This window comes from Bubalus bubalis, chromosome 4 (assembly GCF_019923935.1).
Source record: "Bubalus bubalis isolate 160015118507 breed Murrah chromosome 4, NDDB_SH_1, whole genome shotgun sequence".
NCBI lineage: Eukaryota > Metazoa > Chordata > Mammalia > Artiodactyla > Bovidae > Bubalus > Bubalus bubalis.
Window position 1 is genome coordinate 94,633,426 of NC_059160.1, and position 8,715 is coordinate 94,642,140.

General features: G+C 40.4%; 1 pseudogene; it reads right to left on the reverse strand.

Annotated features, from left to right (window-relative positions):
* Positions 1-8,215: 8,215 nt before the first annotated feature.
* On the reverse strand, positions 8,216-8,715 carry LOC112584618 (annotated as a pseudogene).

Consider the following 8,715-nt stretch of genomic DNA (forward strand, 5'->3'; position numbering starts at 1 on the left):
ATCCCTGAAGAAGGAAGTGGCAACTCACTCCAGTATTCTTGCTTGAAAGATTCCATGGACAGAAGAGCCTGGCAGGGTCACAGAGCCATGGACTGGGGTCACAGAGAGTCAAGACTCGACTGAACAGCAGCAGCATGGCAGAACCTAACACAAGGATAATTGTGAAGCAATTATCCTCCAATTAAAAGTAAATAAATAAAAAGGAAAGCCCTCCAATTGATTCTGATTTTGAAGATTGAGAACTGTTGCCATATATTAACTACAGTTCTCAACCTTGTTCCCTCATGGCCACTGTAATTCCTACCATAGTGTCCCAAACTTAGTAGATATTTGATTATTTGACTTGAGAGCACAGGTATACTTTGTCAGGGCCTGCAGCACCTGTAAGACATCATCCATCTGGTAAGAGACTACGTGGGAAGAAGAGACTAAAATGTTTGAGATTCTTTTCTTTCCCTCTTTTATAACACAGCTGCTTGGAAAGTCTGAACAAAAAGGCCCATAAAGAATGGGCCAACAAAAGAATAAAGATGTGGAACCAAGGAGATATGTTTTGGTACTTATCTAGGACATGAGTAATGGGCCTTAACAGTTTTTTCCCCATAGTTCATGCTGTGAATGTAAGAGTAGAAACCCTAAAACCAGATTTTAGGGAAGAAACTTTATAGCCAGAAAGTCTTCTTGCTGTTACAAAAACATAATTTAAATTGACTTGATGGGACTTTTCTGTGAAGATGAGTGAACCTGATTACCAAGTTTTTTGAAAAGTTGATTTATTCAGTATAAATATTTGGCCCAGAGTATTGAATCTCTTTATTCCACCATGCATATAAAGTATAGATTCTCCACATTCATCACCTTTGATTTTGTGTGGGCATACGGCTAGTGCATAGTCAGATCATTCCTCTCCTAAAGCATATTATAGCTTAATAGTAATAAATCAGAATGAAAGGAGGTTAAATGGGGATGTAAGCCACCTGTTAGGGGAGCTTGAGAGAATAGTTAAGACTTTGGGGAATCTAGGCAAGCTTTGAGGCAATTATTTTTAAAACTTTGCTTTTTTAAAAAGTATTTTTTCTTAATTTAGTTTGGTTTTTTTGGTTTGACCAAATGTTATGTTAGAAGCCAAACATGTGATGTGTTTATTAACTTATATTGTACCTTCTTCCAAGTGGCTCAAACTTCTTAAAAGTGAAATTTGAGTAGATCTGGCACCCATGTTTTGAATGACACAACTGCCTAATAAGTGATGTTTTATCCTTTTAGACTAGTGTAGTTGACTTTATTTGTCTGGTTGTTATCTCAGGAGAATTATTGTTCCCTCTTTTAATTTCAAGAGTATACCATTTTGGAGGAAAAATTATGTGGTCCCCCAGTTGAGACCACCTGATGTGAAGAGCCGACTCAGAAAAGACCCTGATGCTGGGAAAGATTGAATGCAGGAGGAGAAGGGGACGACAGAGGACAAGATGGGTGGATGGCATCTCTGACTCAATGCACATGAGTTTGAGCAAGCTCTGGGACATGGTGAAGGACAGGGAAGCCTGGTGTGCTGCAGTCCATGGGGTCGCAAAGAGTCTGACACGGCTGAGCGACTAAACAACAACAACCATTTAAGACTGCATGGTCTTTTAGGGGAAGATTTCATATACCTAAAATATGGTAAAGGAAAACAGTTTTATCTTTTAAGTCCATTTTCCTGGGGAACAGTCTTTTGTTTTTATATGGTCTGGTGTTAATATACCAAAATATAATTTAAAAAATTCAAAACATGTAGGGTCTTAGACAAGAGACAAGAGTAAATCTTGCTTATATTGTGTAAAGCTCAGAGAGAAAGTCAGTAGCCCCCCCAACCCCTTCACTTTGTACAAAATATACTGGAATGTGCTAAATGCTAAAAGTGTCTACTTGTCCTCCTATTCTAACTGAAGGAAAAAAAAGATCATTTGAAAAGATCTAGAAAATACTTATGTAGGGATAAGACTCCTAAGGGCAGAAAATACTCATTTGACTAAAACTTCTTTTAATTGAAAGTCTAAATTTACCTGAACTAGTCAGTAAACTAGCAAAATCCCAAACTCATTGTTTTAAAAGGATTAGCTGGCTGCAATAAAAATTACATCTTAGGAGGAACTAATTCTGGCCTGTTTTAAATTGGGTGTTGGTTCAGTTTAAGCACCAAGTGAAGGGCTATAAACTGAAGGGCTCCAAAATCACTGCCAATAAAGTGACTGCAGCCATGAAATCAGAAAACATCTGCTTCTTGGCAAGAAAGCTGTGGCAAACCTAGACAGTGTCTTGAAAAGCAGAGACATTACTCTGCTGACAAAGGTCTGTATGGTCAAGGCTATGGTCTTACTAGTGTTCACGTACCTGGACTGTAAAGAAGGTGGAGTGCCGAAGAATTGGTGCCTTTGAACTGTGGTGCTGGAGAAGACTCCTGAGAGTCCTTTGGACAGCAAGGAGATTAAACCAGTCAATCTTAAGGGAAATCAACCCTTCATATTTGTTGGAAGTACTGATGCTGAAACTGAAACTCCAGTATTTTGGTTATCCAGTGAGAACAGCTGACTCATTGGAAAAGTCCCTGATGCTGGGAAAGATTGAGGGTAGAAGAAGAGGGCATCAGAAGATGAGATGGCTGCATGGCATCACCAAAGCAATGGACATAAACTTGGGCAAACTTCGGGAGATGGTGAGGGATACGCAAAGGAGGCCTGGCATGCTGCAGTCCATGGGATCATGGAGTGTCAGACATGACTGGGCAACTGAACAACAGCAAAGCACCAAGTATTTGAGTGTCTCCTAGATACAACAGCCCTAGACTAGTGGTGTAGCCAGTATGTGATTCTGCCTTCCTTCATGAAGGTATGGTTTGGTTGAGGTAGGAGACAGGGAAGGTTTAAATGAGGTGAGGATTAAGAATTAGACTTTAAAAAAGCTAGAACAGGGATTTGAATAGTTGAAGGGCAAGGGGTGACATTTTAATTTATTAATTTTGTTACTTTTTGGCTGTGCTGGGTCTTCATTGCTGCGCGTGGGCTTTCTCTAGTTGTGGCGAGTAGGGGCTATTCTTCATTGTGGTGCATGGGCTTCTCATTGCGATGGCTTCTCTTATTGTGGAGCATAGGCCCCAGGGTGTGCAGGCTCGGTAGTTATGGCGCATGCGCTTAGTTGTCCCGAGACATGTGGGATCTTCCCGGATGGGGGGATTGAACCTGCGTGCCCTGCATTGGCAGGTGGATTCTTAATCACTGGGCCACCAGGGAGGTCCAGGGAGTTACATTTTGAGTTTAACAGAGTGCTGCTGCTGCTGAGTCACTTCAGTTGTGTCTGACTCTGTGCGACCCCATAGACGGCAGCCCACCAGGCTCCCCCGTCCCTGGGATTCTCCAGGCAAGAACGCTGGAATGGGTTGCCATTTCCTTCTCCAATGCATGAAAGGGAAAAGTGAAAGTGAAGTCGCTCAGTCGTGTCCGACTCTTAGCGACCCCATGGACTGCAGCCCACCAGGCTTCTCCATCCATGGGATTTTCCAGGCAAGAGTACTGGAGTGAGGTGCCATTGTCTTCTCCATTAACAGAGTGAGAAAGAATAAAACAGATTTAACATGGGAGTAAACTGACTTCTGCAGAGTTAGAAAGGTAGCTTTGGAGGCAAGTTCCAAACTCAGCTTGTCATGAAAACTATCCTTTAAGTTTGGAAGATTTATATGGAGAAGTGATTGAAAAGGGTTGATATGATGGTCATATAGTAAATGACTTGGAGATAGGAGAAAAAGCTGGGGATAAAGAATCCAACTACGCAATAGCATTATGGACCACATGGTGACTGCAGTTCCCCTACTAAGAGAAGTAGACAAATGAGCCGTCCAGCCCTTTGGTTGAAAAATGAGGATATGAAGACAAGGAAGAATAAAAAACCAAATGAAGCTTGTCATAGGAAAAATACTCTTTATTTAAATAAATAAAAACATATTGGTTCAGTTCAGTTGCTCAGTCATGGCATCTTGAAAACATATTAAGATGCCAGCAATGCCAGCAAGAGTTGTTACCTAAAATTTGACTGTTAAGATTTCCCCAAAGTTAAAAAAAAAACAATTTAATAAATCTTCCATCTGCTGGCTCTTTTAATCTACAACTTCTCCATCAGTTTTTCTGACCTAAGGGTAGAAGGAAAACACTGAGATAGTGTCAGTTTGATAACAAGTGTTTTTATGGAAGATCTAAGCTTGATGTGTGTTAATAGCATTTCAAATAGAGTTCTAGACAGCTCTTTCAACAAAGTCTGATTAAAGCTATTAGGTCTTTCATCAGGGGAGGAGGATTTTGAAGAGAAAACACTTGTTTTTTTTTCATGGCTGTGCTGCGAGGCACGAGGGCTTCCTAGTTCCTGACCAGGGATCAAACCCATGCTTACTGCAGTGGAAGCTCAGAGTCTTAACCACTAGACTGCCTGGGAAGTCCCTGGTTTGTTTATTCTTAAAGAAGAAAAGCTTGTCTAAGAATCTTTGAAGACTTAGAATATAATGTTAGTAATATTAATTAAAAATTTTATTGTTATTTAGTTGATCTATCATGTCTGACTCTTTTGAGATCACATGGGCTGTAGCCCACCAGGCTGCCCTGTCCATGGGATTTCCCCTGCAAGAATACTGGAGTGAGTTGCCATTTCCTCCTTCAGGGGATCTTCCTGACCCAGGGGGTGAACCCCTGTCTTCTTGTTTCTCTGTTGCAGGCAGATTCTTTGCCGCTGAGCCACCAGGGAAGCCCACTAGTTAAAACTGTGTTAATGTATGTTAAAACTATGATGTTAAAAAACTTACTCTACGTCTTTTCCAAGACTTATGGTTGTTAGGATGTTTATCATCCAGTCTTCTTTTTTATGTTTCTTGAGTCATTGTAGAATATGACCAAAAGAGGAAAGTTAGCTGGAAATTAGAACTAGAGAATTAGTCTAAATAACCAGTTCTAGGAGATTAAAGTTACTTTAACAAAAATAGTTGATACTACTATCCATGAGGGTAGGAATTACTGGTTTTGTGTTAGTTTCTGTTTTACATAATTCCTTTCCACCTTCCCTTCCCCATGTGTATCTAGTGAGTAACTCCATCGATAGCTCATCTAACTCTGGGCTGTGCCCTTTGAGTTTGTGTGGCTGGGGATCCTGATCTGGTTCATGTATAGTATGCTAGTTCCTTCCCCTTCATAGCTTTAGGAATTGATTTTTCATACCTCGAAAATCTTACACAGAATTGAGAACCTTGTGTGATCAAGTCCTTGATGGATTAAAGTCCTAAGTGGAGCTTTAGGAAAGTAATGCTCAAAATTCTCCAAGTCAGGCTTCAACAGTACGTGAACCGTGAACTTCCAGATGTTCAAGCTGGATTTAGAAAAGGCGGAGGAACCAGAGATCACATTACCAACATCCGCTGGAAGCAGGAGAGTTACAGAAAAACATCTACTTCTACTATATTGACTACACCAAAGCCTTCGACTGTGTGGATCACAACAAACTGTGGGAAATTCCTAAAGAGATGGGGATATCAGACCACCTGACCTGCCTCCTGAGAAACCTATATGCAGGTCAGGAAGCAACAGTTAGAACTGGACAACAACAGACTGGTTCCAAATTGGGAAAGGAGTACGTCAAGGCTGTATGTTGTCACCCTGCTTATTTAACTTCTATGCAGAGTACATCATTCGAAATGCTGGGTTGGATGAAGCACAAGCTGGAATCAAGACTGCTGGGAGAAATATCAATAACCTCAGATATGCAGATGACACCACCCTTATGGCAGAAAATGAAGAAGAACTAAAGAGCCTCTTAATAAAAGTGAAAGAAGAGAGTGAAAAAGTTGGCTTAAAACTCAACATTCAGAAAATTAAGATCATGGCATCTGGTCCCATCATTTCATGGCAAATAGATGGAGAAACAGTGGAAACAGTGACAGTCTTTATTTTTTGGGCTCCAAAATCACTGCAGATGGTGACTGCAGCCATGAAATTAAAAGACGGTTGCTCCTTGGAAGAAAAGCTATGACCAACCTAGACAGCATATTGAAAAGCAGAGACATTACTTTGCCAACAAAGGTCTGTCTTAGTCAAAGCTAGGTTTTTCCAGTAGTCATGTATGGATGTGAGAGTTGGACTATAAAGAAAGCTGAGTACCAAAGAATTGATGCTTTTGAACTGTGGTGCTGGTGAAGACTCTTGAGAGTCCCTTGGACTGCGAGGAGATCCAACCAGTCCATCCTAAAGGAAATCAGTCCTGAATATTCATTTGAAGGACTGATGCTGAAGCTCAAATTCCAATACTTTGGCCACCTGATGCGAAGAACTGATTTATTGGAAAAGACCCTGATGCTGGGAAAGATTAAAGGTGGCAGTAGAAGGGGATGTCAGAGGATGAGATGGTTGGATGGCAACACCAACTCAATGGACATGAGTTTGAGTAGGCTCTGGGAGTTGGTGATGGACAGGGAAGCCTGGCATGCTGCAGTCCATGGGGTTGCAAAGAGTTGGACACAACTGAGCAACTGAACTGAACTGGAGCCTTAGGAAAGGAATGGAAGTACTCAGAGCCCATGACTACAGCTCTTTTAAAATTTGTAATTGAAGCTTAGGTATCTGCCATGATCTAGTGGCCATCTCACTCAAAGATATTCTATTAGAATAGAGCTATTCTATTCTTTATTTCAATAGCTTCTATAAGATGATTTATCTTACCTTTTACAAACCAGTATTTTTGGAGTAAATGTCTTAAGGACAAATGAAGAAGAATGATGTGCGTTATCTAGAAAGAAGGAAAGCAGGAAGAAGTAACACAAGTACCAAGCATTTTTATATTATTGCCGAGAAGGCTAACTGGCAGGAGATTTGAGTCTCCCTTCCATAGTTGTTGCTGGAAAATGCTAGAGACTACATTGCTACCTCCCTGACATAGGTCTGGTCATGTGACTTGTTTTTGCCAATGGGATGTGAATAGAAATAGTCTCTTCTGGGCTGAGGTGCTTAAGAGGCAGCTGTACTTTCTCTGTTCTCTTTTCGTGGCAGCTTGGAGAGCCAGGTGTGAAAGGTGACAGTTAAAAGATGAAGAGCCTGGGTTCTTGAATCACCACCTACTGAACACTTGCACTGGATTGTACATAAGGAAATTTCTGTTGTGTTAAATCATGACATTAACACTATTTGGACTTTCTCTTAAAAGGGCTTGCATTACTCTAACACACATCTTAATTTAATTTAATTTATTTAATAACACATCTTTATTTAATATTAGTCTATTGTACCTTATGGGGGCTTCCCAGGTGGCGCTAGTGGTAAAGAATTCACCTTCAATACAGAAGACTCAGGAGATGTGTGTTTGATCCCTGGGTCAGGAAGATCCCTTGGAGGAGAACATAGCAGTCCACTCCAGTATTCTAGCCTGGAGAATTCCATGGATAGAGGAGCTTGGCGGGCTGCAGTCCAAGAGTCGGACACGACTGAAGTGACTGAAGAAGCACAAATTGTACCTTATGAGGTAGATATTATTCCTTTTATAGATGAGGAAGATGTGTTTGAGCAGCAACTTTCCTTAAGGCCAGAGCAGATAGATGAACCTAGGGTCTGACTTGAAAAGCTAGTGAGTTCTCCAATATAACATGCTGCATCTTAGAGAAAAGATATCCTTCGAGTTAGGATAAATCCTAATCTTTTAGATTACAAGTTTCAGTTTTTACCAGTAATTTTTTTCTATGGAAAGTGACTTGGTATTGGTAAGAATCTGTTAATTCCTGTATGTGAATCTAATTATTAGATTTAATTAGACTCCTTTTTACTGGGTTGCCTCTCTAGAGACAGATGAAATTCTCAAATTTACTCTTTTGATTGCTTTGGTGAAGGATTTTGTGGGAGGAGTATTAAGACTTAATTACTGCAAGGCTGCTGTACTTATTGGCTACAGAGCACTACAGAGTCCAAGCCTTCACTTTGAGCTCACTGTCTCACTTTGCTTACCTGTGTTCCAGACATCAGGATCAGGAATCTGATTGGCAACTTTAGAAATTTTTCATTTGGTTCTGAAGTTGGAGAAATAATAACCTTTGGAAGATTAAAAGGCTGTCTGAAATATAGCAGACAGAAGTTACAGAAGCAGAGTGGAAACTTCTGTTTTTCATTCCTCATTTGCCTAAGGTTTCCATAGCTATGAAATATGGAGGGTTGGGGGAAGGTTAATAGAACTCAACCCCACCTCCACTTAGAAAATAGAAAACTCCACTCCAAATAGAAAACTTAACATCATCTGTAGCAGTCCTATTGACACAGTTAGCCTCATGTTCTTTGAGCCTTTTGGTTGGAACCACATGACAAGCATTATATTTTCAGTTAGCCATCTTTTTAGCTATCTTTGGATTTTTCTAAAAGGAAGAAGTTCTTATTAAATGGCATTAAGGTTTTGCCTGAATTCCACCCTCCATTCCTTTCTGAAAATGCTGAAGATGTATCATGTTCCAACGTTAAGAACTTTCAGGTAAGTTTGTTCTTAAAAAAAAAAAAAACAACACAAAGTCTTTAATCTTTTATATTCTGAGTTTATTTTTCTCCCTGCATTGACTTAACGGTTATCAGGGAAACTTACCTTTCTGCATGATGCCAGGTGCCACTGTAACCTGCTGGCTGACACCCTGTGGTTTGGGTCATAAGGACATACTTTCAAGGCTTCTGACTCCAT